Source organism: Bos javanicus, chromosome 9 (assembly GCF_032452875.1).
Source record: "Bos javanicus breed banteng chromosome 9, ARS-OSU_banteng_1.0, whole genome shotgun sequence".
Classification (NCBI taxonomy): domain Eukaryota; kingdom Metazoa; phylum Chordata; class Mammalia; order Artiodactyla; family Bovidae; genus Bos; species Bos javanicus.
Window position 1 is genome coordinate 2,977,620 of NC_083876.1, and position 25,403 is coordinate 3,003,022.

Sequence of the window (25,403 nt, forward strand, 5' to 3'; positions counted from 1 at the left end):
TACATTGAAAGTAATGTTACTTTGCTAAGAAATTTCTATGTCAGTAATAAATTTGAAGAAAACTATGATAGTTGCCTCTGATGAAAGTGAAAGAGGAGAGTGAAAAAGTTTGCTTAAAGCTCAACATTCAGAAAACTAAGATCCCATTATGGCAAATAGATGGGGAAACAGTGGAAACAGTGGCAGACTTTATTTTGGGGGACTCCAAAATCACTGCAGATGGTGATTCAGCCATGAAAGTAAAATACATTTAATCCTTGGAAGGAAAGTTATGACCAACTTGGATAGCATATTAAAAAGCAGAGACATTACTCTGCCAACAAAGGTCCATCTATTCAAGGCTATGGTTTTTCCAGTGGTCATGTATGGATGAGAGAGTTGGACTGTGGAGAAAGCTGAGTGCCAAAGAATTGATGCTTTTGAACTGTGGTGTTGGAGAAGACTCTTGAGAGTCTCTTGGACTACAAGGAGATCCAACCAGTCCATCCTAAAGGAAATCAGTCCTGGGTGTTCTTTGGAAGGAATGATGCTAAAGCTGAAACTCCAATACTTTGGCCACCTGATGCAAAGTGTTGACTCATTGGAAAAGACTCTGATGCTGGAAAGGATTGGGGGCAGGAGGAGAAGGGTACGACAGAGGATGAGATGGCTGGATGGCCTCATCGACTCGATGGACATGGGTTTGGGTGAACTCCGGGAGTTGGTGATGGACAGGGAGGCCTGGTGTGCTGCAATTCATGGGGTCACAAGGAGTCGGACACGACTGAGTGACTGAACTGAATTGAACTGAACTGATAATAGTTGCAGTTTAACAAGAAATTTTATATTGATTAATATTTGTGACTATTATAGAAAATTGCAAGCATACTTCATTTTATTTCCCTTTCCCTTTTCATACTTCAGAGAAATGTCCTTTTTTACCAATAGATAGCTTACAGCAACCTTGCATCAAACAAATACATTGGCACATTTTCTAACAGCATTTGCTTCAGTTTGCATATCTGTGCCACATTTGGGTAATTATCCCCATATTTCAAACATTTTTCACTTATTATTGTGTTTTTTACTATGACCTTTTGCAGAAGTTAATAGTCAGCTGCCTGTTGTTCCGGCTAAGCCATGAGAAAATCACCATGGGAAACGAATAAAAATAAAATATACCAAATACAGCATAACTCAAATAAAAGTACATCAGGTTGATCAGTTGGGGTCATCATATCCTGCTAAGCTAAGGAAAAGCATAGTGTGGACCTTGGAACGATGGGTCAGCACAAATTCAGAACACTACTTGTGCACACACTAAGATGTTTTCCCCAGACGTATGTGGGTCTATGACCTCCAGCTAGGTGATAGCCCTTGTACAGGAAAATAACAAAGATAGTTTAAAGTAATCAGTAAAGTGGGAGGCATGACCAGGAACATGGGAGGCTTCATCATAACAGAAGATACTTTCTGCTTGCCACTAACTAAAAGTGATGTGGCTCCAAGGAACAGGGCTCTTGACCCAAGAGGTCTTGAGCCTCCCGTCCCATCTTTAAAACTTTAATTCTGTCTCTAGTATCTTTTTCCCAAAGTGTGCATCCACCACTTTCGATCCAAACCTGCTGTGCTGGCCGCAGCAAGTGGCACCCAGCGTGGGGCAGGAGCAAAAGACAGCTATGAGCAAAAGTGACAATACAGCGGCGCAGAACCTGGGACGGTTGAGAGGCCTCTGAAAATTCCCATTGGCAAGTCTCAGGCATTTAATCAGGGTTAAAATGGGAAATGCTGAGAATGCAGAACACTATCACCCATATATTTGTTTATTAAGACAGCTCTTGAAAGCAGGAGGAGCTTTTATTAGTGAAGGGACATTATTAGAATTGTTACAAGCAGTGTTCTGAACTTGCACTGACCCGGCGTTCCAAGGTCCACACTACGTTTTTCCTTAGCTTAGCAGGGTATGACGACCCCAACTAATCAACCCGACGTACTTTTATTTGGATTATGCTGTGTTGCTATATTTTGCTTTTATTCTTCTCCCAGGGTGATTTACTCATGGTTTAGCAAGAGCAACAGGGGGGTAACTATTAACCCCTGGAACCTTTGATCAGTCATCCTGGATGCTACTACTGTAATTGTTTTGGGGAATCATCAGCCACACCCATATAGACTGAGAACTTAAGAGATTCACATTGTTTGTCCTGACTGCTCAACCCACCTACTGCTTCTCTACCTCTCTCTCCCCTCTAGCTTCCCTATGTTGCTGCTGCTGCTGCTAAGTCACTTCAGTCGTGTCCGACTCTGTGCAACCCCATAGACAGCAGCCCACCAGGCTCCCCCGTCCCTGGGATTCTCCAGGCAAGAACACTGGAGTGGGTTGCCATTTCCTTCTCCAAGGCATGAAAGTGAAAAGTGAAAGTGAAGTCGCTCAGTCGTGTCCAACCCTCAGTGACCCCATGGACTGCAGCCTTTCAGGCTCCTCCATCCATGGGATTTTCCAGGCAAGAGTACTGGAATAGGGTGCCATTGCCTTCTCCAAGACAAAACAGTATTGAAGTTAACTCCATTAACTTACTTAATTAGGTTGGCTTGATTAACCATACCATGGCCTCTAAGTATTCAAGTGAAAGGAAGAATTGCATGTTTCTTACCTTAAGTCAAAAGCTAGAAATTGCTAATTTTGGTGAGGAAGACCTATGAAAAGTCTAAAGAGGTTAAAATCTACGCCTCTTGCTCTAAACAGTTTACAAAGCAGAGAATGAATGTAAAGGAAAATTCCTAAAGGAAATTAAAAGTGCTGCCCTAGTGAACACATGAGTAATGAGAAAGTGGTACACCCTTGTTGCTGATTTGGAGGAAGATTTAGGGATCTGGATAGAAGATCAAATGAGTCACAACATCCTCTGGGCCTAATGCAGAGCAAGGCCCTGACTCTTTTCAGTCCCCACCTGAAAGAGGTGAGGATGCTGCAGAAAAAAATTGTCAAGCTAGCAAGAGTCAGCTCAGAGTTTAAGGAAAGGAGTCAACTCTTTGACATAAAAGTGAACGGTGAAGCAGAAATTGCTGATGTACAAATGGCAGCAGGTTATCCAGGAAATTTAACTAAGATGATTAATGAAGACAACTCTGCTAAACAATAGATTTTCAAAGTAGCCAGAAAAGCCTTCTATTGGAAGATGATACAATGTAGAATGTTCATAGGTAGAGAGGGAAAATCAATGCCTGGCTTCAAAGCTTCAAAGGACAGCCTGGCTTTCCTCTTGGGGGCTAACGCAGCTGGTGATTTAAAGCTGAAGCCAGTGCTCATAGGGCTTTTTAGAAGTATGCTTTATCTACTCTGCTTGTGCTCTATTAATGGAACAACAAAGCTGGCATGACAGCACATCAGTTTACAGTATGTTTCATTGAATGAAGCTCACTGTGGAGACACATTGCTCAGAAAAGAAGTAATTCTTTTCCAAGTATTACTGATTATTGACAATGTGCCTGGTCATCAAAGACCTCTGATTCAATTACACAATGAGACCTTTGATGTAAGACCTCTGATACAATGAGATTCATGTTGCTTTTATGCCTGGTAATGCAACTCCCATTCTGCATTCCATGGATCAAGGAGTCATTCTGAATTTCATTTTCTACTATTTAAGAGATTATATTATTTAAGAAATGCATTTCATAAAGCTATAGTCATCATAGAAAATGATTCCTCCCATGGATCTCTGAAGAGTCAGTTGAAAATCTTTCACCCTTCTATATGCCATTATGGACATTCATGATTCATGGCAAAAAGTCAAAATATCAATATTAATAGGGGTTTGGAAGAAGTTGATTCCAACCCTCAAGGATGACTGAGGTGTTCAAACTTCAGTAAAGAAAGGCATTGCAGTTGTTGTAGAAACAGCAAGGGAACTAGAAACAGAGACTGAAAATGTGACTATATCTATATATAGTCACATTTTGTTGCTGCAATCTCATGATAAAACTTGAACAGAAGATTTACTTCTTATGGTGGGTAAAGAAAGTGATTCCTTGATATGGAATCTACTTCTGGTGAATATGCTGTAGAGATTGTTGAAATGACAACAAAAGTTTTAGAATAGTACATAAACTTAGTTGATAAAGCACGGTCAGAGTTGAAGAGGATAGATGCCAGTTTTGAAAGAACTTCTACTGTGGGCAATTAAAATGCTTTTAAACTGCATGGTATGCTACAGAGAAATCATTCCTGAAAGGAAGAGTCAATTGATATGCAAATTTTATGGATGTCTATATTTTTAGAAATTGCCACAGACACCCTGACCTTCAGCAACCACTCTGAACAGTCAGCAGCCATCAACACTGAGGCAAGACCCTTCACCAGCAAAAATATTATAACTCACTGAGGATTCAGATGATTTAGCTGTTTTTAGCAATAAAATATATTTAATTTAAGGTATATACACTGCTTTTTTTAGATATAATGCTATCATACAGTTAGATTACAGTATAGTGTGAACATAACTTTTACATGTATTTGGAATCAAATACTTCCTATGAATTCCTATATTGCATCCACTTTATTGTAGTGGTCTGAAACTGAACTCAAAATATCTCTCAGGTGTGCCTGTAGTATCTTTAAAAAATACATGTAAATCATTTTTTATATTTTTGTTATAAGATCACAATTTTGATCCAGTCTAATTTAACTGGTTTAATAAAACTTTATATTGATATGAATGTAAAAGCAAAGGAAACTAATTTAAAATGTCAGTAAAAATAACTTTAATCATAATGTATTATATATGAGGGAAATTTCACATAATCTCATGCATTTATATGTAAATTACATAGAGTAGTGTTTCTTCCAAGGATCTTCTGTATTTCAACATAGGAGTTTTTGCTACAATTGGTAATAAAAAGCCCTACTTGATTATTAATTAATTTTAATTAGAAGCTAATTACTTTACAATATTGTGGTGTTTTTTGCCATATATCAGCATGTATCGACCATGACATACATAGACATGTATAAGTTTTAATTTGCTTATATCCCCATGCTTGAGGAATTCAGATCTCTTATTTAAGGTCTTTAAATGCAGCCCTCATACCCATCAGTATTTAGTTACTTACTATCTCTCCCAACTGATACTCTAGGCCAAATCAGGTCAATATTTTCTGTTTATGATACATTTTTGTCTAACTCTTAATACATATCTGGTCTTTTACTTCACATAAAATAATTTATAGAAATTAACAATCTACACATCTAACAATGTAAAAAGCAGAGTGATGCCCTAAGTCTAATATCAGAGGATATAAAAGGACACTAATTTGTACTTTAATATTTATGTATAACAAATATATCTTTAATAGAAATGACTGAACTAAAAAACATATTGAGGTGATTAGCTGTTTGCATCCAAAGGCAGTATTGCTATGAGTGTGGCAATAATAATTGGAGACTGAGAATACTGCTTTGTTATCAGAAATTCGGAGTAGGATAATATAATATTCCAATGTGGTTGACATTTTTAAACATAAGTTTTTAACATTTTTTTCGAAATTGTACAAACTATGAAACACTATTTTTATAATCAGAGAATTATTCTGTGCATTGAAAAATGTATAGAATTCATCATCCATCAATTACCCGATAAATGCCAGCTGTTGCAGCCAATAATACTGAATATCACAATGATCCTAGGAATTCCTGAAATGTCCCCAGAATATAAAATCACTTCTTTCAATGATCATTTACATAAATTTCCTAGTTTTCTAAAGCACTCACCATTTTCATCTAATCATGTATGTCAAGCATTTCATCATAATTAATTAATAATATGTATATACATGCTTATAGATGTGTACATGGATACACAGTCCTAAGTTAAATTGTTATTAAGTTGAAATCTATTCAGTGACAAATATACCAGATTTGTAAAGAAATACTTATGAAAAATTAGTGGTCCACTTATATTATTTATAGTTTAAATTAAATATTTTGTATTTTATTATGATCTTACATTGTCAGAATTAAATGTTCTTATAATTTCTTAGAATATTTAATTTGATAAAATAAATTGAGCTAATGGAAAACTTTGCAAAGGAGATAGTGGAATAACTCTATTATTAAATAAATTAAATTGATTAATACTTAAATTTGAAACAAGTGAATACTATGCATGAGGGACAAAGAAACACATTAGATGAAATCTATACATTGAAAATATGGCCTCATTTTTAAATATTGTAATTTAGTATTCACCATTTAATTTTTTTTATTGGACAGATATTCTAGAAATAGAAGACATTAAATATATTACTTTGCTTATTACTCTAAGTCCTAAGATTATTTTCCATATGTCTTATATACAGGGCTTTCCAGGTGGCCCTAGTGGTAAAGAATCCACCTGCCAATGCAAGAGACACAAGTTGGATTCCTGGGTTGGGAACATCTCCTAGAGGAGGGAATGGAAACCCACTTTAGTATTCTTGCCTGGAAAATTCCATGGACAGAGGATCTTGGCAGGCTACAGTCCATAGGTAGCAAAGAGTCAGACAGGACTGAGCACAGCAGATGCTTGATTAATACTGTTTGACTATATAATCATCAGTGAAGTGAAGTGAAAGTCGCTCAGTCATGTCTGACACTTTGCGACCCCATGGACTATACATTCCATGGAATCTCCAGACCAGGATACTGGATTGCATAGTCTTTCTCTTCTCCAGGGGATCTTCCCAACCCAGGGGTTGAACCCAGGTCTCCTGCATTGCAGGCAGATTCTTTACCAGCTGAGTCAAAAGGGAAGCCCAAGAATACTGGATTGGGTAGCCTGTCCCTTCTCCAGCATCCTCCCAACCCAGGAATCGAGTTGGGGTCTCCTGCATTGCCAGCAGATTTTTTACCAACTGAGCTATCAGGGAAGCCCTGATATATATAATCATCAAATATGTCTTAAAATTGGGTGATGCTAGAGAAAAAGGTCATCTTAAAGGTTCTGAATAAAAAGCTTCATAAAATTTCAACTCTTACAAGATAATTTGAAAAACAATGCAAAAAAGGTCAAACATATAAAAAACTATTTAGATATTATGAATAAAAATAAAAAGTATAACCCAGGTAATGCAAAATCACCTAACATGCATAAAAACATTTTTATTTCTGACATGTAAAAAGCATGAACAGTTACAAAACCTGAAGCTATAATATAGTCAAACTTTGATTTTTTATGGCTAACACAAATATTGATTTACTCCCAAGGGAAAGAAAAAAGATACATGAGAAATAATCGTGGACATGTTAGCTAAATTTCAATCCATGCTATCGTTGAAAAAATTATGTAAAAATACTTTCTCTAATTGTTAAAATTAATTTGGATTTGCATATGGACAGTATAATTTTGGAATTGCTTAAATAAGTAATGACTTCTATATCATTTTATTATAAAGATTAAAGAAGCAAGGCAATCTCATTTTTCAGTGGACAATAAAGAAGAAAAATGTATCCGTGCAGGTAAATGAAACAGTCAAAATAATCCAATCACTAGAGAAAATGTAGTTTAGTTGTGCCAAGACTAATCAAAACCAAAAATATATACATACACATATGCAATAAGCCACTTTTTATATATAGTCCAGTTGATTTTCCTTTTTCCAAAAGTAAAATGCAAAACAAAAATTTTTGCCAGAGAGGCAGCAAAATTTACATGTTAAACCCAAATTAAAAACAAACCCAAAGCAAGAATTTCATATTTTAATTTAAAATGTCACTGATGGCAGAATTTGCAAATCTTAATTATTAATAATCATAAGTCTTCTTGATTTGGAAGCAATTTTTAAAACCCTGAGTAAAATACATTGCTGTGGCAAATTCACATAAATATATATTTATACAAGTTTCCTAACTCTACAGACATAGGTCTTGAAACTACTTGCGTTTATCATAGACTTTTAAATTTTACACTTTAAACTAGAACTCTTGCTTATGACTGAAAAAAAAAAATAGTGTTTGGGGTTATATTTCTATTACATGGACATTCTCTCACAAAATAGAATGTAGAGAAACAGGCTTAAGATTCCAGAAAGAAAGTCATAGAATTCATTTCTGAGAAACAAATTATTCGTGTCTTTGCTTAGTCACTAAGTCGTGTTGTCTGACTCTTTTTGACCCCATGGACTGGAGTTCATGAGGCTATTCTGTGCCGAGGACCAGCCCCGGCTGATCCAGGGTATTCGAAGGAGAGACGGCGTAGGCGAAGATCAGGAAACAATTGCTTAATTAAATGTTAATTAAGGATATAAAGAGTAATAGAATGAGGATAGCTCAGTAAAATTCAGTGAAGAAAAGAGGCTGAAATAAGGATAGCTCAGTGAGGAAATTCAGTGGAGAAAAGAGGCTGAATAATTCAGCCAGAAGGTAAGAGAAAGAACGACATGGTGAGACCAAGTTTCGGTGAACAAGGCCCGCACTTTATTTTCCAAAGTAGTTTTTATACCTTAAGTTATGCATAGAGGATAATGGGGGAAGGGGTAGAGTCAGGCAGCAAGCCGGCTTTCTTCCTGCAAACTTAGCATATGCAAAAGTTAGGTGATTTGCATCATCTTCTGGCCCGGAGGCCTGTTAACAATTTAAGACCCTTTCTTCAGAAAACTTATTTTTCTCTAAACGTGATTGATCAGGAGCCACCCTCCAAAAGCATTAGATAAAGTTGCATTCCTACAGAGCAAAGGTGTGGTGGGCTATAACAAGAAAAAGAATTAACTCAAGGGTCCCAGGTTACAAACATTAAAGCTACTACTTACACCAATTCTATTAATCAATACACTGCCAGGGACACAGCAGGTAAGGGATATGGAAACTTAGCAGCAAACATTGGCCCAACAAGTGAAAATCCCTTCACCAATACAATTTCTAATCAATCTTTTAACTACTCAAAAGAATCTGTGTTTAGACAGTTTAGAACATCTCCTGCCTCTCACAGTTGGGAGGCTCTGAACAATCACATGTGGCCGGAAAAACCTATTCAGGCAGGCTAGAAGATTTCCAAAGGAGTTTGTAGGTTAAACACTGTCACACCCAGGAATTATTAACTGGAGCTGTAAGCTAACTCTTTTTTCAGAGAGAGGTACTGGGGGACAGCCCCCCGTAAAGTCAGAGGTGTAGGTGAAAGCACAAAGCAGAAAGTAGGCAGACTCTGGTTTTGGGGGTAGATTGCTCGAGAATTTCCAGGGAGACTCCTGAGGCTTGATCCCGCCTTTGCGTATGCCAAGCCTCCTTCCTCATGACCTTTGCCAGGGGCGGAGCTCGCTCCCCGCAATTCTGTGCATGGATTTTTCCAGCCAAGAATACTGGAAATTCTTGAATACTGGAGTAGGTTGCCATTTCCCCCTCCAGGGGGTCTTCCTGGCCCAGGGATTGAATCCACATCTCTTGTTAGCAGGTGGGTTCCTTATGACTAAGACACCTAGCAAGCCCATTTGTGTCTTTAGAGAGTGAAAATAATAGTTATTTTAGTTTATTTATTTATTTATTTTTGCTTTTTAAATGGAATTGAATGAACATGAGATGTATTTTGAGGAGACTATTAATTTACTTGTCTGTGGTACATTTCCTGGTCTCATTTCACATTTTACACAGTGTTTCCATATACAGCATGTTTAAATGTTTGATAAGTGTGTGAATGAATAGATTTCTTCTTGTTATATTTCTTGTAGCAAGGGGGACTGGCGACTTGGGCATAAAGTTGTAGATTCATAAATGAGATGGAGTCATGAATACCTCACAGTTGGTCCTGATTTTCAGAAACTACAATCTGAATAAAACCAACTTAAAGTCCTTAGTGACAATATATTTTTATATTTTTTATTTGGAGTATAATTACTTTACTATGCTATGCTGGTCTCTGCCATACAACACCACAAATCAATCATAATTATATACATATATACCCTTCCTCTGGAGAAGGCAATGGCACCTCACTCCAGTACTCTTGCCTGGAAAATCCCATGGGCGGAGGAGCCTGGTAGGCTGCAGACCATGGGGTCGCGAAGAGTCGGACACAACTGAGCGACTTCACTTACACTTTTCCCTTTCTTGCATTGGAGAAGGAAATGGCAACCCACTCCAGTGTTCTTGCCTGGAGAATCCCAGGGACGGGGCCGCCGTCTATGGGGTCGCACAGAGTCGGACACGACTGAAGTGACTTAGCAGCATACCCTTCCTCTGGAGACTCTCCCCTCATCCCACCCTATAGGTTGTCACATAGTGTCAGTTTGGGTTCACTGTGTTATATTGCAATTTTGCACATTTTATCTATTTTTTCTTGTGACAGTGTAAATAGGTCAATGCTACTTTCTCAGTTTTTCCTACCCTCTTCTTCCCTCACTATGACCACAAGGCCATTCTCTACATCTGAGTCTCCATTTCTTCTCTGTAAATAGGTTCATGAGTATTATTTTTTCTAGATTCCACATATACATGTTAACATACAATATTTGCTTTCCTCTTTCTGACTTACTTCACTCTGTATTACAGGCTCTAGGTTCATCCACATCACTATAATGAACTCAAATTTATTCCTTTTATGGCTGAATAATATTCCATTTGGAAAAGGCAATGGCTACCCACTCCAGTACTCTAGCCTGGAAAATCCCATGGATGGCAGAGCCTGGTAGGCTGCAGTCCATGGGGTTGCGAAGAGTCGGACATGACTGAGCGACTTCACTTTCACTTTTCACTTCCATGCACTGGAGAAAGAAATGGCAGCCCACTGCAGTGTTCTTGCCTGGAGAATCCCAGGGACAGCAGAGCCTGGTTGGCTGCCATCTATGGGGTTGCACAGAGTCAGACACAACTGAAGTGACTTAGCAGCAGCAGCAATATTCCATTGTATAGATACACTACATCTTTATTCATTCATCATGTAACAGTACTTTTGATGGGATTTTTTGTTCTATTAGGTATTTCCAAATTCCTAGAAAATATTTTTGAACACTTTTGGGCAAAATGTGATCAAGCTGAAACCTGTGTTAAAAACTTACTTTATATTATGTACTTGAAGTTGCACTATTATGAAGTATATATCAATAGAAACACATTTATGCATTATTGATTATACGTCTAGGGTCACCCAAGATGGATGGGTTATGTTGGAGATTTCTGACAAAATGTGGTCCATCGGAGAAGGGAATGGCAAACTACTTCAGTATTCTTGCATTGAGAACCCAATGAATGGTATGAAAGGGGAAAAATACATGACACTGAAAGATGAACTCCCCAGGGCTTCAAAATCACTGGAGATGGTGTCTGCAGCCATGAAATTAAAAGACATTTGTTCCTTGGAAGAAAAGCTATAAAAAACCTATAGGCATATTCAAAAGCAGAGACATTACTTTACCAAGAAGGTCCATATGTCTAGTCAAAGATGTGGTTTTTCCAGTAGTCATGTATGGATGTGAGAGTTGGACTGTAAAGAAAGCTGAGCACCGAATAATTGATTCTTTTGAACTGTAGTTTTGGAGAAGTCTCTTGAGAGTGCCTTGGACAGCAAGGTGATCAAAACAGTCAATCCTAAAGGAATATTCATTGGAAGTACTGATGCTGAGGCTGAAGCTCCAATACTTTGGTCACCTGATATGAAGAGCTGTTTCATTGGAACAGACTCTGATGCTAGGAAAGATTGAAGGCAGGAGGAGAAGGGGATGGCAGAGGATGAGATGGTTGGATGGCATTACTGACTTGATGGACGTGAGTTTGAGCAAGTTCCAGGATTTGGTGATGGACAAGGAAGCCTGGCGTGCTGCAGTCCATGGGGTCACAAAGAGGGAACATTTCTCAACTTGGGACAGGACTGAGCAACTGAAATGAACTGAATTATCCATTAATATTATTATTGTTTATTATTGCTGTCATTTTTTTCTACTGTCATTCATTTGAAAGAAATTCCTAAATTATTTTCTATTACAGTACTATAAGTTGTATGTTGTGAATTTAGTTTTTAAAGTTATCCATCTCCGAATCATGAAGATATTTCTCTACATTTCTTTCATTTACATCAAAATGTTGCCTTTTAATTTTAGAACTCTGAACACATTCAGATTCTGATCCCAAATAAAATATAAGGTAGAAATTCATCCCCATCTATTTTTTTCTTTGTGAGTCATTTCCTAAGTACCTTGTACTAAAGGACTCAGTGTAATCTCATTAAATTGTGCCCAGATTTCCTATATATCAGAATCCTGTATACACGAGCTTGTTCCCGGAGGTCTGATTTGTCTCATTGTTGACTTTCGCAGTGGCACCACATGGAGTTTGTAGTCTGAGTACATAAAGCTCACCTCATTAATCTTCCTTTTCAAAGAAGATTTAGCTTTTTATAAGATATAATTTTTGTGAATAGATTTTAGAATGTGTTCATCAGTTTCTAAAATAATGTACAGTACTTTGATATAGCAATGAATTTGTGAATTAACTTGAAAATACTTTGTATTTTGACCAGATTATGGCATAATATCTACGATTATATTTCAAGGACTTCAGAACATCTATTATTTTCTCTTTTTAACTGAAGTTAATAGTGTGATAGAGTTTTGGAATAGATAACTTGAGCATCTTTTGCAAGGTAAGTCTAAGATTTTGTTTATCTTTTCTATTATAGTAGGTGATATATAATTATTTCTAGACATTGTTACTACTATAGAGAAACTAGCTTTGTATGAACTATATGCTAGTTTTAATTAAAATGAATTTTATATGAAGTACTACTAATTTTCTATGAAGTGCTGCTAATTTTCTATGGATTATTTATATTTGTAAACTTTGCTAGGCACTACCTTAGTATTAAGTTATGAGAGAATGTCAAGAAGCCCAAAATTTTTGACAATTTTAGCAGCAAAAAATTCAAGTTATTTTGGTAATAAAATAAAAATTACCATAAACAAAGAGAAACAGAAAATCAGAAAAAATACAGTTATAGTATAAAAGGATACTTTTTTAATAAATAAAAATACTAAAAAAGATTTATTTATTAAATTAATATTTATTTACTTCCAATTGTGTTATTTGTGACTGACTACTGTAGCATAACATTTCCAAGATCCATTAATGTTGTGCCATGTATTAATAATTCATTTGTTTTTATTGCTGAATAATATTCTATTGTGTTAACATGAATACAAAGTATTTATTTTCCATTTAGTGTCATGATAAATATTTGGGTTTTTTCAAATTTTTGATCATTATGAATAAAACTTTACTAACACTAATGTACAAGCTTTTGTATGAAAATATATTTTCTTTCTTTTTTTTTTTTTTTTGAGTATCAACTAAAAATTGAATTGCTGCATTTTATGTAAATTCTCCATTTGAGGAACTAGCAGACATTTTTCAAACCACCTGCATACACAACTTTGCATTTCACCAGTAGTATATGAGGGTTCTGATTTCTCCATATCCTCACAATTCCAATATTTTCTATTAATCTTTCTTTTTGATCATACTGTTGTTGTTGTTTAATCACTAAGTCATGGTTCTATTGTCAATGGATTTCCCAAGCAAGAACATTGGAATGGGTTATCATGTCCTCCAAAAATCTTCCCAACCCAATTTCTGTCTCCTGCATTGGCAGGTGGATTCTTTACCACTGAGACACTAGGGAAGCCTATACTAGTGGATAGAAAGTAGTATTTAAGTTTTTCACTTGCATTTCCATTATCTCATCATTGAATTTGTTGGTTATGTTTTCTCTCCCTCTTGTAAAATTAGGTTTAAAATTCTCTCCCTCTTTTTTTTTTTTTTTAAATTAGATTTGGAAAGTTTCATTATATTCTTTCATTCTTTTTTTTTTGGTTGTTTTGATGATGAAAATATTCTGATTCTGTCAAATTCCCATTTTTCCCTACATGAAAGTTAAAACAGCTTTTCAGTCCTACGGTGAATCCCACATGGTCGTGGTGTGCAAACTTCTTTATATGTTGCTGTATTTGCTGTGTAAATTGTGTTGTGAGTTTTTGTGCTTAATTAGTTTTGCAGTTTTCCTTTCTTGTGATGTCTTTGGTTTCATTATCAATGTTAATACTGGCCTCATAGAAACAAGTTGAGAAATGTTCCCTCCTAACTTATCTTTAGAAGAATTAATAATTTCTATTAATTCTGCTTTCAGTTCAGTTCAGTTGCTCAGTCCTGTCTGACTCTTTGCGACCCCATGAATCACAGCACGCCAGGTCTCCCTGTCAATCTCCAACTCCGGGAGTTCACCCAGACTCACGTGCATCGAGTCAGTGATGCCATCCAGCCATCTCATCCTCTGTCATCCCCTTCTCCTCCTGCCCCCAATCCCTCCCAGCATCAGAGTCTTTTCCAGTGAGTCAACTCTTCGCATGAGGTGGCCAAAATACTGAAGTTTCAGCTTCAGCATCATTCCCTCCAAAGAAATCCCAGGGCTGATCTTGTTCACAATGGACTGGTTGGATCTCCTTGCAGTCCAAGGGACTCTCAAGAGTCTTCTCCAACACCACAGCTCAAAAGCATCAATTCTTCAGCACTCAGATTTCTTCAAAGTCCAACTCTCACATTCATACATGACCACTGGAAAAACCATAGCCTTGACTAGATGGACCTTTGTTGGCAAAGTAATGTCTCTGCTTTTCAATATGCTATCTAGGTTGGTCATAACTTTTCTTCCAAGGAATAAGTGTCTTTTAATTTCATGGCTGCAGTCACCATCTGCAGTGATTTTGGAGCCCCCAAAAATAAAGTCTGACACTGTTTCCACTGTTTCCCTGTGTATTTCCCATGAAGTGATGGGACCAGATGTCATGATCTTTGTTTTCTGCTTTACATGTTTCAAATATTCCCCAGTGAAGTCATTGATTTGTCTGTTTGCTCATTGACTTAATAATTCAACGTCTTTACTCTTGAAAGGTATACTTAGATTTTCTGTTTCTTCTGGAGTCAATTTCAGTAGTTTATGTTTTTCTACGAATGTCTTTATTTAAACATAATTACCTAGATTTTTTTATATTGAGCTTTTAATAATGTTTCCTTGCAATTCTTTTTCTTTCTGCAATTTCAGTAATAATACTTTCTTCCTCATTCCTAATTTTGGTACTCTGATTCTTCTTTCTCTCTTAGTATAGACAAGAAGATTTATTATTTTTTTTAATAATTTCCAAAGATAGACTTTTTTAAAAAATATTCTCTCTTCTTTATCTATACTCTCTTTAATTAATTTCACTGTACAGTTTATAGTTTACTTCTACATTTTTTCAGTATATGAATGTGAAAGTTTAGGTATTGGTTGAGAACATCCTGACCTTTTATAGCTATAATTTTTACTCTAAGCACTGCATCACCTACATTACATGAGTTTTGTCATGTTGTGTCACCATTTATATAATCCCAAATGATTTTCTTGTTTCTATTATGATTTTTGATTCATTGGTTTAAATTATGTTAATTTACACTTAGTTTGTGAATTCATTGAATTGAATTATGTTTTTGGATTCCAAATCTCATTTCACTGTGGTCAAAAAACATATTTTTTTTATTATTTCAATATTTTAAAATTTATTGTAGCTTGTATTAGCATTCATGTACCTTGGAAAACATTCCATGTGCTTTTGAGTAGAATGCAATTCTCTTGTTGTTGAATGGATCGTTTATCTGCTAGTTCTACATGACTTATACTTTTGTTCAAATATTATATAGACTAGGTTTGATAGACTACTGAAAGTGCTGAAATATGTTTTTATTTCATCTGTTTTGGGTCTCCGTTTTGATTCTTCATCTGTCTGTTGAAGTCTTCAACTATCTGTTTTTATTTCATCTGTTTTGGCTTTCTGCTGCTAGGTTCACATGCTTATAATCTTCTGATACATTGCCTTTTTATCATTATAACATATTCTTTGTTTTCTCTAGTGATTATTTTTTCTCTTAGTGTTTGTTGATTCTGATCTTAACATAGTAGCTCCAATTTTCTATGCTTGTTATTTGAATGATATGTCTTTTCTCAACCTTTTACTTTCTATTTGTACATTCAAATGTAGAGTGGACCTTATGTAAATATTATACACTTGTATATATTGATAAATTTTCTAATATGAACATTTCTGCCATTTTATTGGACTTTTATCAAGGAGATCAAACCAGGCAATCCTAAAGGAAATCAGCCCTGAATATTCACTGGATGGACTGATATTGAAGCTGATGTTCCAATAGTTTGGCCACCTGATGTTAATAGACAACTCACTGGAAAAAACAAACAAGCAAAAAAGCATGTTGCTAGGAAAAATTGATGGAAAGATAAAGGAAACAACAGAGGCTGAGATGGGTGGATTGTGTCACTGATCAAAGGACATGAGTTTGAGCAAATTCCAGGAGATAGTAAAGGACAGGGATTCTTGTCATGCTGTAGTCCATGGGGTTGTGAAGAGTCGGACATGACTGAGAGACTGAACAATAATAATCTATTTGATTGTAATGTTATTATTAGAATAGTTGGATTTATGTCTGTCATTTTTATTTTGTTTTTGCTTATATCTAATTTTTAAAAATCTCTGTTCTGATACCACTACTTTTTATATTAAGAAATGATTTTAAGGGCAAAATTTTAATACTCACAATATTATCTTTGTTGTATTATTTCATTTATTTTCTTAATAGCTACCCTGGACATTACTATAAACATCTTAACATAGCAGAATGTATCACAAATTTAATCTCCCACAAATATTAGCTTAATTTTTTGCTATTGTTGTTCAATCTCTAACTCGTATCCATATCTGTAACCCCATGAATTTCAGTAAACCAGGTTTCTCTGTCCTTCACTGTCTCCCTGATTTTCCTCAAATTCGTGTCCATTGAGTCAGTAATGTCATCCAACCATCTCCTCTCTGTCACCCCTTTATCCTCCTGGCCTCAATCTTTCTCAGTATCAGGGTCTTTTCCAGTGAGTCAGCTCTTCAAAAGAGGTGGCCAGTATTGGAGCTTCAGTTTCAACATCAGTCCTCTCAATTAATATTTAGGTTTGATTTCCTTTAGGATTGACTGGTTTGATCTTCTTGCTATCCAAAGGACTCTCAAAAGTCTTCTCCAGCACCACAGTTTGAAAGCATCAGTTCTTCAGCACTCAGCCTTCTTTAAGGTCTAACTCTCACATCCTTACATGACTACTGGAAAACTAAAGATTTGGCTATATAAATCTTTCTTAGCAAAAGTATGCCTCTACTTTTTAAAGTGCTGTCTGGTTTGTCATAGTTTTTCTTTCTTTCAAGGAGCAAGGGTCTTTTAATTTCAAGGATGCAGCCAATATCTGCAGTGATTTTGGAGCCCAGGAAAATAAAATCTGTCACTATTTCCACTTTTCCCCCATATATTTGCCATGAAGTGGTGGGAATGGTTGCTATAATCTTGGTTTTTTAAACACTGAGTTTTAAGCCAGCTTTTTCACTCTCCTCTTTGACCTTATCAAGAAACTCTATAATTCCTCTTCTTTTTCTGCTATTAAAGTGGTATCATCTGCATATCTGAGATTGCTTATATTTCTCCCAGCAATCTTGATTCCAGCTTGTGCTTCATCCAGCCTGGCATTTCTCATGATTTACTCTGCATATGACTTAAATAAGCAGGGTTGTAATATACAGTCTTGATGTACTCCTTTCCCAATTTTGAACTAGTAAGTTGTTCCATGCCTCGTTCTAACTCTTGCTTCTTGTTCTGGATCTCAGAAGACATGTAAGGTGATCTGGTACTCCCAACTCTTTAAGAACTTCCAACACTTTGTTGTGATCCACACTGTCAAAGTTTTTAGCTTAGTCAATATATAAAGCAGACATATACACTGTTGATGTCTCCAAGCAAATCCACTGACATCTCAAAACTCATTACTGGACATTTCATTGCACTTCAGAGAGAAGAAATCCAGCTCCACTCACCAGAACACCGACACAAGCTTCCAGGAAACCTTGACAAGCCACCTGTCAAACCCCACCACAGCGAGGAACCTCCACAATAAAGAGGAACCACAAAGTGCCAGAATACGGAAAGGCGACCATAAACACAGCAATATAAACAAGTTGAAAAGGCAGAGAAATGCACAGGAGGGAAAGGAACAGGATAAATGCCCACCAAACCAAACAAATGAGGAAGAGATAACAAATCTACCTGATAAAGAATTCCAAATAATGATAGTGAAAATGATCCAAAATCTTGAAAACAAAATTGAGTTACAGATAAATATCCTGGAGACAAGGATCAAGAAGATCCAAGAAAGGTTTAACAAGGACCTATAGGAAATAAAAAAGAGTCAATATATAATGAATAATGCAATAAATGAGATAAAAAACACTCTGGAAGGAAACAACAGTAGAATAATGGAGGCAAAAGATAGGATAAGTGAGGTAGAAGATAGAATGGTAGAAATAAATGAAACAGAGGAAAAAGGAAAAATGAACTAAAAGAAATGAGGACAACTTCAGAGACCTCTGGGACAATGTTACATGCCTCAACATTCGAATCACAGGAGTCCCAGAATAAGAAGACAAAAAGAAAGACCATGAGAAAATACTTGAGGAGATAATAGTTGAAAACTTCCCTAAAATGGGGAAGGAAATAATCACTCAGATCCAAGAAACCCAGAGAGTCCCAAACAGAATAATCCCAAGGTGAAACACCCCAAGACACATATTAATCAAATTAACAAAGATCAAACACAAAGAATAAATATTAAAGGCAGCAAGGGAAAAACAACAAATAACACACAAGGGGATTCCTATAAGGATAACAGCTGATCTTTGAACAGAAACTCTTCAGGCCAGGAGGGAAATGGCAGGACATACTTACAGTGATGAAAAAAAATAACCTACAGCCCAGATAACTGTACCCAGCAAAGATCTCATTCAAATATGAAGGAGAAATCAAAAGTTTTACAGACAAGCAAAAGGTGAGAGAATTCAGCTCCACCAAACCAGCTCTCCAACAAATGCTAAAGGATCTTCTCTAGACAGGAAACACAGAAAGGGTGTATAAACTGGGACCCAAAACAACAAAGCAAATGGCAACAGGATCATACTTATCAATGATTACCTTAAATGTAAATGGGTTGAATGCCCCAACCAAAAGACAAAGCCTGGCTGAATGGATACAAAAACAAGACCCCTATATATGTTGTCTACCAGACACCATCCTTGAAACAGGGGGCACATACAGACTGAAAGTGAAGGGCTGGAAAAAGATATTCTATGCAAATAGAGACCAAAAGAAAGCAGGAGTAGCAATACTCATATCAGATAAAATAGACTTTGAAACTAAGTCTGTGAAAAGAGAAAAAGAAGGATACTACATAATGATCAAAGGATCAAGAAGAAGATATAACAATTATAATTATATATGCACCCAATATAGGAGCACCACATATGCAAGACTAATGCTAAAAAGTATGAAAGGGGAAATTAACAATAACACAATAATAGTGGGAGACTTTAATACCCATTCACACCTATGGACAGATCAACTAAACATAAAATTATCAAGGAAACACAAACTTTAAATGATACAATAGACCAATTGGACCTAATTGATATCTATAGGACATTTCACCCCAAAATAATGAATTTCAACCTTTTCTCAAGCACACGTGGAAACTTCTCCAGGATAGATCACATCCTGGGCCATAAATCTAGCCTTGGTAATTTCAAAAAAAAATTGAAATCATTCCAAGCATCTTTTCTGACCACAATGCAGTAAGATTAGATCTCAACTACAGGAGAAAAACTATTAAAGATTCCAACATAAGGAGGCTGAACAACACACCGCTGAATAACCAACAAATCACAGAAGAAATAAAAAAGAAATCAAAATATGCATAGAAATGAATGAAAATGAAAACACAACAATCCAAACCTGTGGGACCCTGTGCTAAGGGGTAGTGCTAAGGGGAAGTCTAAAGCAGTGCTAAGGGGAAGGCTCATAGCAATATAGACATACCTCAAGAAACAAGAAAAAAGTCAAATAAATAACCTAACTCTACACCTAAAGCAACTAGAAAAGGAAGAAATGAAGAACCCCAGGGTTAGTAGAAGGAAAGAAATCTTAAAAATTAGGGCAGAAATAAATGCAAAAAAAAAAAAAAAAGGGACCATAGCAAAAATCAACAAAGCCAAAAGCTGGTTCTTTGAGAAGATAAATAAAATTGACAAACCATTAGCCAGACTCATCAAAAAACAAAGGGAGAGTAATCAAAGCAATAAAATTAGAAATGAAAATGCAGTGATCACAACAGACCACACAGAAATACAAAGGATCATAAGAGACTACTATCAGCAACTACATGCCAATAAAACGGATAACTTAGAAGAAATGGACAAATTCTTAGAAAAGTACAGCTTTCCAAAACTGAACCAGGAAGAAATAGAAAAAATTAACAGACCCATTACAAGCATGGAAACTGAAACTGTAACCAGAAATCTTGCAGCAAACAAAAGCCCAGGATCAGATGGCTCCACAGTTGAATTCTACCTAAAATTTAGAGAAGACTTAACACCTATCCTACTCAAATTCTTCCAGAAAATTGCAGAGGAAGGTAAATTTCCAAACTCATTCTATGAGGCCACGATCACCCTAATACCAAAACCTGACAAAGATGCCACATAAAGAGAAAACTATAGGCCAATATCACTGATGAACATAGATGCAAAAATCCTTAACAAAATTCTAACAAACAGATTCGAACAACATATTAAAAAGATCATACATCATGACTAAGTGAACTTTATCCCAGGGATGCAAGGATTCTTCAATATCTGCAATTCAATTTAATACACCACACTAACAAATTGAAAAATAAAAATCATATGATTATCTCAATATATGCAGAGAAAGACTTTGACAAAATTCAACATCTATTTATGATTAAAAAAAAAAAAAACAAAACCCTACAGAAAGCAAGAATAGAAGGAAGATACCTCAACATGGTGAAAGCTATATATGACAAACACACAGCAAACATTTTCCTTAATGGTGAAAAATTGAAAGCATTTACCCTAAAGTTTATTTCACAATAAATTGTGGAAAATTCTGAAAGAGATGGAAATACCAAACCACCTGACCTGCCTCTTGAGAAATTTGCATGCAGGTCAGGAAGCAACAGTTACAACTGGACATGGAACAACAGACTCCTTCCAAATAGGAAAAGGAATATGTCAAGGCTGTATATTGTCACCCTGCTTATTTAACTTCTATGCAGAGTACATCATGAGAAATGCTGGACTGGAAGAAGCCCAAGCTGGAATCAAGATTGCCAAAGGAAATATCAATAAGCTCATATATGCAGATAACACTACCCTTATGGCAGAAAGTGAAGGGGAACTAAAAAGCTTCTTGATGAAGGTGAACGAGAAGAGTGAAAAAGTTGGCTAAAAACTCAACATTCAGAAAACGAAGATCATGGCATCCAGTCCCATCACTTCATGGGAAATAGATGGGGAAACAGTGTCAGACTTCATTTTTTGGGGCTCCAAAATCACTGCAGATGGTGACTGCAGCCATGAAATTAAAAGACGCTTACTCCTTGGAAGAAAAGTTATGACCAACCTAGATAGCTTATTGAAAAGCAGAGACATTACTTTGCCAACAAAGGTCCTCTAGTCAAGGCTATGGTTTTTCCAGTGGTCATGTATGGATGTGAGAGTTGGACTGTGAAGAAAGCTAAGCTCCGAAGAATTGATGCTTTTGAACTGTGGTGTTGGTAAAGACTCTTGAGATTTCTTTGGACTGCAAGGAGATCCAACCACTCCATTCTGAAAGAGATCAGCCCTGGGATTTCTTTGGAAGGAATGATGCTAAAGCTGAAACTCCAGTAGTTTGGCCACCTCATGCGAAGAGTTAACTCATTGGAAAAGACTCTGATGCTGGGAGGGATTAGGGGCAGGAGGAGAAGTGGACGACAGAGGATGAAATGGCTGGATGGCATCACTGACTCGATGGACATGACTCTGAGTGAACTCTGGGAGTTGGTGATTGACAGAGAGGCCTGGTGTGCTGCGATTCATGGGGTTGCAAAGAGTCGGACATGACTGAGCAACTGAAATGAACTGAACTGAACCCTAAAGTCAGGAACAAGACCAAGGTGCCCACTCTCACCACTACTATTCAAAATAATTTTAGAAATTTTGGGCAAGCAATCAGAGCAGAAAAAGAAACAAAGGAATCCAAACTGGAAAAGAAGAAGTAAATCTCTCACTGTTTGCAGTTGACATGATCTTCTACAGAGAAAACCCTAAAGATTCCACCAGAAAATTACTAGAGCTAATTAATGAATATAGTAATGTTGCAGGATAGAAAATCAACACACAGAAATCCCTTGCATTCCTATACACTAATAATGAGAAAATAGAACGAGAAATTAAGGATACAATTTCATTCACCATTGCAATGAAAATAATAAAATACTGAGGAATATATCTACCTAAAGAAACTAATGACCTACATATAGAAAACTATAAAACACTGGTGAAAGAAATCAAAGAGGACACTAATAGATGGAGAAATATACTATGTTAATGGTTCCAAAGAATCAATATAGTGAATATGAGCATAATACCCAAAGCAATCTATATATTGAATGCAATCCCTATCAAGCTACCAATGGTATTTTTCACAGAATTAGAGCAAATAATTTCACAATTTGTATGGAAATAAAAAAAACCTCGAAGAGCCAAAGCGATCTTGAGAAAGAAGAATGGAACTGATGGTATCAACCTGCCTGACTTCAGGCTCTACCACAAAGCTACAGTCATCAAGACAGTATGGTACTGACACAAAGACATAAATATAGATCAATGGAACAAAATAGAAAGCCCAGAGATAAATCCATGCATCTATGGACACCTTATCTTTGACAAAGGAGGCAAGACTATACAATGGAGAAAAGACAATCTCTTTAACAAGTGGTGTTAGAAACATTGGTCAACCACTTGTAAAAGAAGGAAACTAGAACACTTTCTAACACCATACACAAAAATAAACTCAAAATGGATTAAAGATCTAAATGTAAGACCAGAAACTATAAAACTCTTAGAGGAGAACATAGGCAAAACACTCTCCGACATAAATCACAGCAGGATCCTCTATGACTCACCTCCCAGAATATTGGAAATAAAAGCAAAAATAAACAAATGGGACCTATTTAAAATTAAAAGCTTGTGCACAACAAAGGAAACTCTAAGCAAGGTTAAAAGACAGCATTCAGAATGGGAGAAAATAATAGCACATGAAGCAACAGACAGACAACTAATCTCAAAAATATACAAGCAACTCCTGCAGCTCAATTCCAGAAAAGTAAATGACCAAATCAAAAAATGGGCCAAAGAACTAAACAGACATCTCTCCAAAGAAGACAAACAGATGGCTAACAAACACATGAAAAGATGCTTAACATTACTCATTATCAGAGAAATGCAAATCAAAACCAAAATGAGGTACCATCCCACACTGGTCAGAATGACTGCTACCCAAAAATCTACAAGCAATAAATGCTAGAAATGGTGTGGAGAAATGGGAACCCTCTTACACTCTTGGTGGGAATGCAAACTAGTACAGCCACTATGGAGAACAGTGTGGAGATTCCTTAAAAGCTTGGAAATAGAACTTCCATATAACCCAGCAATCCTACTGCTGGACATACATACCGGTGAAACCAGAATTGAAAGAGGCACGTGCACCCGAATGTTCACTGCAGCACTGTTTATAATAACCAGGACATGGAAGCGACCTAGATGTCCATCAGCAGACGAATGGATAAAAAAGCTGTGGCACATATATACAATGGAGTATTACTCATCCATTAAAAAGAAAACATTTGTATCATTTCTAATGAGGTGGGTGAAACTGGAGGCTATTACACACATGAATTAATCCAGAAAGAAAAACACCAATACAGTATACTATCACATATAAATGGAATTTAGAAAGATAGAAAGATGATAACCTTGTATGTGAGACATCAAAAGAGACACTGATGTATAGAACAGTCTTTTGGACTCTGGGAGAGGGCGAGGGTGAGATGATTTGGGAGAATTGCATTGAAACATGTATATTATCATATGTAAAATGAATCACCAGTCCAGATTCGATGCATGATGCAGGATGCTTGGGGCTGGTGCACTGGGATGACCCAGATGGATGGGGTGGAGAGGGATGTGGGAGGGGGGTTCAGGATGGGGAACACATGTACACCCATGGTGGAGTCATGTCAATATATGACAAAACCAATACAATATTTTAAAGTAATTATATCCAATTAAAATAAATAAATTTATATAAAAATAAATCTGTCACTAATATAAAATAAAATATTGAAAAAGTGTTTGAACAGCAGAGAAAAAATAGTGCAGATTCAGATTACAGCAATTATTTCCTATAATAACCTTTGTTTTTGCTTTCTTCAAAATCATTATTACCAGGATTTAAGAAAATATGAAAGAATCAAATGAAAATCTAATAGATTGTCTTTAAACTGTATTCTAAAATGCAATCTTTTGCCTAAGAATTGTGATTTATTGTTGTTCTTTACTCACTAAATTGTGTCTTAACTATTTGTGACCCCATGCACTGCAGCATATCAGAGCCTCCTCTGTTCTTACACAGCCTCCCACAGTGTGCGTAAATTCATGTCCATTGAGTAGATGATGATGACATTCAACCATCTCAGCTGCTGTCATCCCCTTGGCCTCCTGCCTTCAATCTTTTCCAGCATCAGGGTATTTTCCACTAAGTTGGTTGTTTGCATCAAATGGCCATAATATTGTAGCCTCAGTTTCAGCAACAAACCTTTCAATTAGATTCAGGTTTGTTTTCCTTTATATTTGACTAGTTTGATCTCTTTGCAATCCAAGGAATTCTCAAGAGTTTTCTTCGGCACTGCAATCCAAAAGTATCAATTATTCAGCTCTCAGCCTTCTTAATGGTCCAATTCTCTCATCTGCACATGGAAAAACCAAAGCTTTGACAATACAGACCCTTACTGGCAAAGGGATCTCTTTGCTTTTTAATATGTTTTGGTAGTTTTTTTCATAAATTTCCTTCCAAATAGCAAGGGTCTTTTAATTTCATGGCTGCAGTCACTATTTGCAGTGATTTTTGGAGCCATTTTTTCCCATTAAGTGATGGGATCAGATCTCAGTTTCTTTAATGTTGAATTTCAAGCTAGCTTTTTCACTCTCCTCTTTCACCATCAACAAGAGGCTCTTTAGTTCTTTTTAACTTTCTGCATTAGAATGGTATCATCTGCACATCTGAGGTTGGTGATATTTCTCCTGTGAATCTTGACTCCAGCTTTTGATTCATCCGGCTGGGAATTTCACATGTTGTACTCTGCATTTAAGTTAAACAAGCAAGGTGACAATATACAGCCTTGTCATACATCTTTCCCAATTTTGAATCAGTCAGG

General features: G+C 36.3%; 1 pseudogene; it reads left to right on the top strand.

Moving 5' to 3' along the window:
* The first annotated feature begins 2,586 nt into the window (after window positions 1-2,586).
* Window positions 2,587-4,413, top strand: LOC133254480 (tigger transposable element-derived protein 1-like; annotated as a pseudogene).
* The last annotated feature ends 20,990 nt before the right edge of the window (window positions 4,414-25,403 follow it).